This window comes from Portunus trituberculatus, chromosome 29 (assembly GCF_017591435.1).
Source record: "Portunus trituberculatus isolate SZX2019 chromosome 29, ASM1759143v1, whole genome shotgun sequence".
NCBI lineage: Eukaryota > Metazoa > Arthropoda > Malacostraca > Decapoda > Portunidae > Portunus > Portunus trituberculatus.
Window position 1 is genome coordinate 3,485,285 of NC_059283.1, and position 9,900 is coordinate 3,495,184.

General features: G+C 44.2%; 1 long non-coding RNA gene across 1 annotated transcript in view; it reads left to right on the forward strand.

The window, feature by feature from the left end:
- The first annotated feature begins 9,530 nt into the window (after nt 1-9,530).
- The window catches only part of LOC123510416, a 103,110-nt gene continuing 102,740 nt past the window's right edge, over nt 9,531-9,900 (forward strand). The window contains exon 1 of the long non-coding RNA XR_006676489.1: nt 9,531-9,579. This is a non-coding gene — a long non-coding RNA (uncharacterized LOC123510416). The remainder of the gene's footprint in view (nt 9,580-9,900) is intronic.

Sequence of the window (9,900 nt, forward strand, 5' to 3'; positions counted from 1 at the left end):
ACACACACACACACACACACACACACACACACACACACACAATGATCCCTGCATCCCTGGAAAAAAAATAACAAAATCATGCAAAAAAATAACAACACATGAAATAACAAAGAAATATTTACATAACTGAAGGCACTTTGGAGAAAACGAAGGAGAGAGAGAGAGAATGCTTACCCCGCCGCCCCCCCTCCCGGAAAAAAAAAGGCAAAGGAAAGAAAGAAAGAGGGAGGAAAAAAAAAAAGAAAGAATGGGATCTAATCAGCGAGACTCCAACATTTGGCGCGCAACGTTCTGGATTCCATTCCGCTCCTTCCTTTTATAAAGTAGCCATTTGAGTCCCAATGGCTTTTGAGAACCGCGATTCCCATTCTGGCCACAGTGAGGTGCATTAGCCTCCGATAAGGCCTTTGGTATTCCAGCTGGGACGGTGCCGGCGGGGCGGGGCGTGGTGGAGATAGTGTTTGTTCAGTTAAGACAGATAGCGAAAGGAGGGGTGGAGGAGGAGGGAGAGGGAAGAAGGAAGGCAAAGATGGATGGTTGCAGGGAAAGAAGGGTAAAGAGAGGTAGAAGGTGAAGAAAGGTAAGGTTAGCAATGCACGGGGTAAGGAAGGAAGGAAGGAAGGAAGGCAAATGAAGGAAGGAGGGAAAGGATGCAGTTCTAGATAGATGGATGAAAAGGAAGGGAAAGGAAGAAAGGATGGGTTAAGAAAAAGACGGAACTCATGAATTGAAAGAAGGAACGGATGAATGAGTGAGAGAAGGGAAGAAAGAATGCAAGGAGGGAATGAGTATATGAAACGAAGGAAGAAAGAAGTGAAAAAAATGGGAGGAGGAGGGAATGTATAGACGGAATTGGAAGAAGGAAAGAAAGAAGAGGAGGAAGAATGCATGAAGGGGGTGAGTAGATGGAAGGAGCAGAGAAGGAAGGAAATGAGAAAATAAGGACACTCTTGGGTCTATTGAATTGGATACATTTTGGTGCTGTTCTGCTCTTTTGTTCACTCCACATCCTCACTCCACACACACACACACACACACACACACACACACACACACACACACACACACACACACACACACACACACACACACACACACACACACACACACACACACACAATCCACACACTCACACGTCCTGCCTTTGTGTTCTTCCTTTTATTTCGTCCAATGGTCTTTATCCTTCCAAAACAGCTGAAACAAAACAGATCAAAGGAAAAGGTTGGTTTCTTGTTTCTTCCTTTCTGTCCACTCTCTCACACATCCTGTCTTGTGGATACGTGTGCTGTCTTTAAACTTCATCCACGTGCTTTTATCCACTGTACCCAAAAATACCCCAAACAAAACAGATGAAAGAAAATACCGCTTTCTTTTTGTTTCTTTCTCTCTCGTTTTCCTTGCTATCTCAGTCCCCTTTCTCACTTTCCTTCCCATTTCCTTCCTCCGTCCCTCCAGCGCCTCACCTCCATTCCTGTGCCTTCCTCCGGGACCACTAACTTGGACCTTAAAATAGAGGAACTGCAGGTAGCAGCCAACATTCGGAGCGGCTCCCCGGCGCCTCCCCGGCTCAGGAAGGCTCAAAAATTTTATGCTTTAATCCTGTGTTGGTCCCCGCTGGAGGGCGCCCGATCTTAGGCAAGTCTAGGATTTCTTTGTGAGGGATGCTGTGTGTGTGTGTGTGTGTGTGTGTGTGTGTGTGTGTGTGTGTGTGTGTGTGTGTGTGTGGTAGCTACAAGGTACGGCAAGATAAGGAGGGCGTGTGGATGAGACGTGATGGTGGTGGTGGAGTGTCTAGGCGACGTAGGACTTTGCTGGTTGTAGTGGTAGTGATGGTGGTGGTGGTGGTGGTGGTGGTGGTGGTGGTGGTGGGGAGGTGGAGGAGGACGGGTAGGAAACATTCTCTCCCGCAAGAGTATTTACGGAAGGCAAAGAAGAGGAGAACAAACAACGTCACGAAGCAGTTGAGTGTGGAAACAAGTGGCGGGGAAACGGGAGGAGGAGGAGGAGGAGGAGGAGCAGAGACAGGGGGTGTGAGACTAGGGCAGGAACACCAAGGAGGAAGAGAAGAGAAGGAGGAGGAGGTAAGGAGAAGCAACGTAGAGGGAAGGAGGAGGACGGGGCACCAGCAGAGAGGGCGTGAGGGGAAGCAGGGAGGTGCGGAGAGCCGTAAGCTACCATTACCGAGGCTCAGACAAGGCTCAGGGCGGCGAGGGAGTCTAAGAGAGCGAGCAGTGCAGGAATCCCACAATCTCTGACTCGCCATTCCGCCCGAGCGCAAGGATTAGAGGAAAAACGCGGCCCTGTTTCCTTGCCCGTCTCCCTCCTCGCCTCCTCTGTGGCGCTCTTTATGGTAATGTATCCCGCCGCCACCCAGGTATTAGTCTTTATCGGTGTCTAGTCGCGTGGGTTGACCGCTGTTTGTGTGTGGAAGGGTTTGTGTGTGTGTGTGTGTGTGTGTGTGTGTGTGTGTGTGTGTGTGTGTGGATAGGATTCAGTTTTGATCTATGTGTCTGATTTTGAGTCCACATCATCACGTTAAAGGTATTTATGTAAATGAATGCACTCACTAGGTGGTTGAATGGTGTTGTCTCTCTCTCTACTCTCTCTCTCTCTCTCTCTCTCTCTCTCTCTCTCTCTCTCTCTCTCTCTCTCTCTCTCTCTCTCTCTCTCTCTCTCTCTCTCTCTCTCTCTCTCTCTCTCTCTCTCTCTCTCTCTCTCTCTCTCTCTCTCTCTCTCTCTCTCTCTCTCTCTCTCTCTCTCTCTCTCTCTCTCTCTCTCTCTCGGTGTCGTTCATGGAGAAACAGTTAACGCAACACTTCAAAAGAGAAATAAGCAAAAATAATAATTCAATCACATCTCTCTAACCATCAATCCGTCTATTTATCTATCTACCCTTCCATACCTATTTATTTATCTATCTACCCATCCTACTTAACCTACCTAGTATATATCTACCTGCCTATCTATACCTACTTATCTGCTTATCTACTTACCCGTCCATATACCTACATACCTGCCTAGCTGCTTATTTACCTACCTGTTTATCTGCTAATCTATTTACCAATCGATCTGCTAAATCTATCAATCTATCTATCTATTTATCTCACCCGCTTTCTATCAACCTATCTTTACATCCCTGTGTGTCTCCAGGAAACAGGCAAGTATCGGCGGGCGAGGTTGCGTGGGGCGGGGTGAGGGGATGTGGGAGGGCTGGGGGCATCGGGGCTCATGATCAAGGGGCGGCCACATTCCAGGGCGGCGTCAGGGCGTGCGGCAGAATGCTAAACTCCCGCCCATAAACCCTGAGAGTCATGAGGAGTCTGGCGCCCTTCCTCACACCTTTCTCGACACACACACACACACACACACACACACACACACACACACACACACACACACACACACACACACACACACACACACACACACACACACACACACACACACACACACACACACACACACACACACACACACACACCTGGTATTATTCGTGATGTATCTGTGTGTGTGTGTGTGTGTGTGTGTGTGTGTGTGTGTGTGTGTGTGTGTGTATGTGTGTGTATCTGTGCATCTGTGTGATTGTGTGGGGGATAAATGGATGTAATTCTCTCTCTCTCTCTCTCTCTCTCTCTCTCTCTCTCTCTCTCTCTCTCTCTCTCTCTCTCTCTCTCTCTCTCTCTCTCTCTCTCTCTCTCTCTCTCTCTCTCTCTCTCTCTCTCTCTCTCTCTCTCTCTCTCTCTCTCTCTCTTATATTACATCAACTGTTTACCGTGACTGACCGACAGAGAGAGAGAGAGAGAGAGAGAGAGAGAGAGAGAGAGAGAGAGAGAGAGAGAGAGAGAGAGAGGACTATTGCCTTTACCTGTCTGCCGTCCTGCCTGTCTGTCCGTCCATCCGTTTGTCCCGTCACGCGTCACGCTCTCCCTTCCTGATAGCGGGACCATTAATCGCGGCCGTTCAAGCTTTAGTTTTCACGACCCTCATGGATTTCACGCTAATTGCCTCCCCGTCTGCTGATTCACCTGCGCGCCGGAAGGGTTGCAAGTGTAATGCGAGAGGCGACACTCCACGCACACTTACTTAGCTCATAAAGTGTTTCGATAACCCGGGATACACTCATGTTATTTTGGGTGCGTTAACTCCATTTGTATCCAAGTATTTAAGTGTGGTGTTGCTTTGAGTGAAATATTTTGGTTCCCTTGATTCTGTAGGAAGTGACTGGTGTGGTCTGTGTTTTTGTATTTTTAAGAATGGTATGTTTGCTAATATTTTTTTTTAATGTGTTAAATCCATTTGTATCCAAGTATTTAAGTGTGGTGTTGCTTTGAGAGAAGTGGTTCCTTGACTCTGTGAGAAGGGATTGGTGTGATCTGTGTTTTTGTCTATTCAAATGTATGTTTGCTGATCTTTTTTTTTTTGGGGTGCGTTAACTGCATTTGCATCCAAGTATTTCAGAATGGTTTTGCTGAACGAGAATTGTTTTGGTTACTTTGACTCTGTGGGAAGTGACTATTGTGATCTCTGTTTTTGTCTACCTGCGTGGTGTGTTTCCGTGGTAAATATTTTAGCTAAACTTTTTTTTTTTTTGCCAAGGGAGTAGAAGGGTGAGTTAATCTTTTTCAAGCCTTGTGATATTGCCGTATGATAAGTATTTTGGTTCTCTTAGCTCTATATTGGAAGTGACTAGTATGATCCTCGTTCTTGTCTATTTAAGTATGGTATGTTTGCGTGGTAAATATTTAGGCTAACTGTTTTTGGTGCTTTAGTTTACTTGTATCCAGGTATTTTAAGCGTGGTGTTTCTACACGAGAAGTATTTCAGTTCTCTTAACTCTATATTGGGAGTGACTGGTGTGATGTGTGTTCTTGTCTAAGTATGGTATGTTTGTGTGGTTTTTTGGCTAACCGTTTATTTATGTATAGAGGAACGGTTAGGTGTTATTTTGTGTTATTTGCGTTTTGTTTGTCTATTTCAGTGCTTCGTTGTTGTGTGATGAGAATTGTGGATTTATCTTATCTCAGTATAAGTTCTTGTCTATCTAAGTGTGGTATGTTTGTGTGGTGTGTGTTGCTAATCTTTTATTTCTGTTTAGAGGAATGGTTGGTGTTATTTGCGTTTGGTTTGTCTCTTTTAGGGCTTCGTATTGTGACTTATCTTATCTCAGTATTAGGGAATGATTTGTGTAACTTCATACTGTTTAGCTATAAATACGTCAATGTTGTGTGACGTTTATTGTGGCTTTTCTCTTCTCTCTCTCTTTATAGGAAGCTGGTCAGTGGGATTTGTGTTTTTGTGTATGAGTTTTCAGAGCCTCGGTTCGAATCCCCACTGGTGCTCGTCTTCCCCCAGGTATTCATGTAAGACTGTACCTGAGGGAATCTAGGGAAATGTTTTGTGTCCTATGAAATGAAGAAAAAAAACTAGCTTAATTACCTTACATGGCTTCTCATATTTAGATCAGAGTATAATTTTTAGAGCATATATTTTAACCCCTTCAGTACCATGACACGTTTTTATACTTATTTTGTCTACTATGTGGTGATTCTATTCTGCTTGAGAAACTTATTTGGGGATTTGAATAAGTGAAGACTCTGGCCACTAATCTTCTGGTCTCCATAGATAGTTCATAATGTATATGAATTCGTCTATTCATACCCAAAACTCATAGTTAAAGTGTCCCAGTACTGAAAGAGTTATAGACAATATTGACAGAAGTAGATGGAAATAACTTGAATATTTTAAGAGCATATGATGAATTTAAGGAGCTATTGGAAACCTTTAGAGCTACACGTGGCTGTATATACCTATTTCCACTAAGTATTCCCTATAAATTCTTCCAATCTTTTGAATTTTCGTATTTCTTCCATGAAACAAAACTACTCATTACCACATATCATCCCCATTCATAAAGTTGCCTAGTCTTTTTAAGTCTTTCACTGCCTGCTAAGTGAGAACCGTGAATGAGAGTAACAACATGTCATACCACCACCACCATCACTACCACCACCACCACTACCACCACCAGTCAGTTAATCACACGGAGATGAGCGCTGCGGCAAGACCTAACCCAACAAGACTGCCCCTTTAAGACAGAACATTAACTAACCTAATTCCTGGCGGTAAACGAGTGCAAATATCTTGAGTATCTTCCGCTTCTCCTTCTTCTCCTCCTCCTCTTCTTCCTCCTCCTACCTTGAAGCGGGCAGAGGAGTGGTGTTTCGCGGAAGGCCCCACACACAGCTTAAGCAAATTCGCCACTCCGCCCTCCAGCCTCTATACACACAATCACTCCCTCGCCAGCTCGCCTCAAACTCCCCGCCGATGAAAGATACATTTGCCCAGGATTTCTTAGTGTTGGTTCAGCCATCAGACAAACCAGGCATTTTGCTCCGCGCGTTTGCCGGCCCGAGAGGAAAGAAGAGAGGCAGGAAAGAAGGAAGGAAGGAGGTGAGTGAAGATGTGAGGAGGAAAATGAGCGTTTGGGTATGAATAGATGAGTGAGTGAGTCAGAAATCTCAAGAAAGAATTATAATTGAAGGTGAAGTAGTTGGTGGACACGATACAGAGTGATGGGCAGTGGAAAGCCCTGAAAAAGAGCAAGATTAGGCGACAACCACCATCGCCATATTAAAAGAACACTTAAAGAACACAAAGGAAGAACAAACAGCAACAGACCTTTTGTGCCTTTTAAGATTGTGTTAAGACACAGATGTTTCAAATAACAGACACGATAATAAAGTCAAAAACATTACTACTACTACTACTACTACTACTACTACTACTACTACTACTACTACTACTACCACCACCACCACCACCACCACCACCACCACCACCACCACCACCACCACCACCACCACCACCACCACCACCACCACCACCACCACCACCACCACCACCACCACCACCACCACCACCACTACTACTACTACTACTACTACTACTACTACTACTACTACTACTACTACTACTACTACTACTACTACTACAACAACAACAACAACAACAACAACAACAACAACAACAACAACAACAACAACAACAACAACTACTACTACTACTACTACTACTACTACTACTACTACTACTACTACTACTACTACTACTACTACTACTACTACTACTACTACCACCACCAGCATAACCAATCATTCATCACCACAGGAGTCACCCAGGCGCAAACACCATCGCAAATCGAGTCCTTTCATCCTGATTTAGCGCGTTTAATACGTTAGCAAAGCAAGGCAGGTCCATGAATGCTTCACCGCCTTTCTATTACTTATGGGTGAGCGCCGTGCATAGGGAAGCGAGGCACCTTTCCATCCAGGCCCCGCGGCGTTAAAGATGCAGGAGTCGCCGTGCCTGGAGTGAGGGATGAGTTTTGCGCGAACCGAAGCGAACCGGCCTGACTTTTGCCGCTTCCCTCTTCCTCTGAAATATTTACACCCCCGGCGCCGCTGACTCCCTTTTCATGGCGCGCGGGTGAAATGCATGCTGCCTCACTCTCTCTCACTCTGGCACTCTTGCTCTCTCTCTCTCTCTCTCTCTCTCTCTCTCTCTCTCTCTCTCTCTCTCTCTCTCTCTCTCTCTTCTGCTTGCTCTGTCCATTGTCGCTTCTGTTATTTTTCACGCCTGCTTCCGTTTTCCTTTTTGTTATAACGCCTTATGATCAATTACATGTTATATAAGTATGTTTTTATTATGTTTTTCTCTCTTCTCTCATATTCTTCGATTAATTTTCTTGGTTAATTCTTCCTTTTCGTGTCTTTTCTGCTTTTCCCTGTTTTCCCACATTTTCTATCTTTCATTTCTCGTTTTTTTTGTCTTGTACACTTCTTCCTCTCGTGTTCTTCCGTGTATTTCCTTTCATTTCTCTTTCCTTACATTTGTAGGGGACAGAAAATCATACAGTAAAGTCCTTATGTCCTACCCTCTTAGTCTTCTGCTGTTGACTATGATTTTTCTTACATTTGTAGGGGACAGAAAATCATACAGTAAAGTCCTTATGTCCTTCTCTCTTAGTCCTCTGCTGTTGACTATAACCACACAACTCTATTCTGTTCTCTTGTGCTTATCTTCTCGTCTCTCTTGTATCTCGCGTTATTGAAGGAGAGATACGTATATAAAGCGTCACGTGATCACTCTTCCTCTTCTTTTTATCCTTTTTCTTTGTTCTTTTTCTTCTTTTTCTTTCTTCCCCTTTGTCCTCGTTATTGGTGGGGAAGGAAACATGCAGTGTGTTTTATGCCTTGTTGCTTTTTTTTTTTCTTCTCTTCCATTTGTTTCTTTCCCTTCACTGACTTTTCTTGTTCTTCTTTTTACTTTCGACTCTTAACGGTGTATCTTTAATTCTGTTGCATACACACACACACACACACACACACACACACACACACACACACACACACACACACACACACACACACACACACACACACACACACACACACACACACACACACACACACACACACACACACACACACACACACACACAGGAATAAAAAAAATGTGAGCGTTTGGACGAGCTTAACGAAAACGAGAAGAAAGAAAGGAAAGACAAGAAAACAGAACCAGAAGAAACAAAGGAAAATATTTAAACTCAATAAGGATAAGAACCACCAGTGAAAGAGGAGGAGGAAGAGGAAGAGGAAGAGGAGGAGGAGGAGGAGGAGGAGGAGGAGGAGGAGGAGGAGGAGGAGGAGGAGGAGGAAGGAAGACTTAAACTAAGGACCTTAGGAAGAGGAAGAGGAAAGGTTTGAAAGTGAGAGGAAAATGGAGGAGAGAAGTGAGGAGATGAGTCGTCGGAGGTCCAGAGGAGAGGAGGAGAATTGGAGAATAGGATCAAAGTGGAGGAGGAGGAGGAGGAGGAGGAGGAGGAGGAGGAGGAGGAGGAGGAGGAGGAGGAGGAGGAGGAGGTAGAAGACGAAGGGAGGGCAATCAGAAGGGACAATTCGTTCATGAGTTGTGAGGAGGACGCGGTGAGGAGACGCAAAGGGGGACAAAGAGGAGGAAGAAAGGAATTTACCCCAGAGAGAGAGAGAGAGAGAGAGAGAGAGAGAGAGAGAGAGAGAGAGAGAGAGAGAGAGAGAGAGAGAGAGAGAGAGAGAGAGAGAGAGAGAGAGAGAGAGAGAGAGTAGATTGTTAGTTTTATTAATTCTTTTCTTTTTGTGTTGTGAAATGGCCAAGTAAGAAAAAAAGTTTAATTAATGATGAAAAGTAAAACGATTTACAGTTAGAGTAATGACAGAAAAGACGATTATATTTCACTTTTCATTATTAGAATAGTGATGAAAAGAGTCAGTTTACTACTACTTCACAATTTGTAGTTAAAATAATGATATAAAAGACATATCCTTCTTTTTCTCACCATCTATAGTTGTAACACTAATAAAAGACAATTTACTACATTTTTCACCATCTGTAATTAGAACAATGATGAAAATGTAACATATTCCCAGTATTTCACCATTTTTTCCACTTCTCTTCCACTCAAGTCAAACTAACACCATCCTTTCCTTTTCACAGTGCCACAGCCCCTCCACCCCGAGACGCAGGACACAGCGGGAAGCAAGGGTGAGTGTTGTCCCGCGCCTTGCCATTACCTGCTCGATAATTGACGTGGGAACGATTCTTGGCGCTGCTCACCGGCTCGCCTTTTCTCTTCGCTTTGAGAGGACACTTCTCTCTTTTTTGCTTTGTTGTTTTTGGGAGCGTAAATCAAAGAGAAATTGAGACGAACCGCTAGTGGAAGAAGGATGAAAGGGAGAATTTTGATTGTTGTCTTTTTTTTTCTCTCTTTTCTCATTTTCTTTTGGAGATGAAAAGGAAGAGAAGTAAAGAAAACAGTTGATTAATTTCAGGGTATAGAAAAAGAAACTGACCTTTGAAGATTAA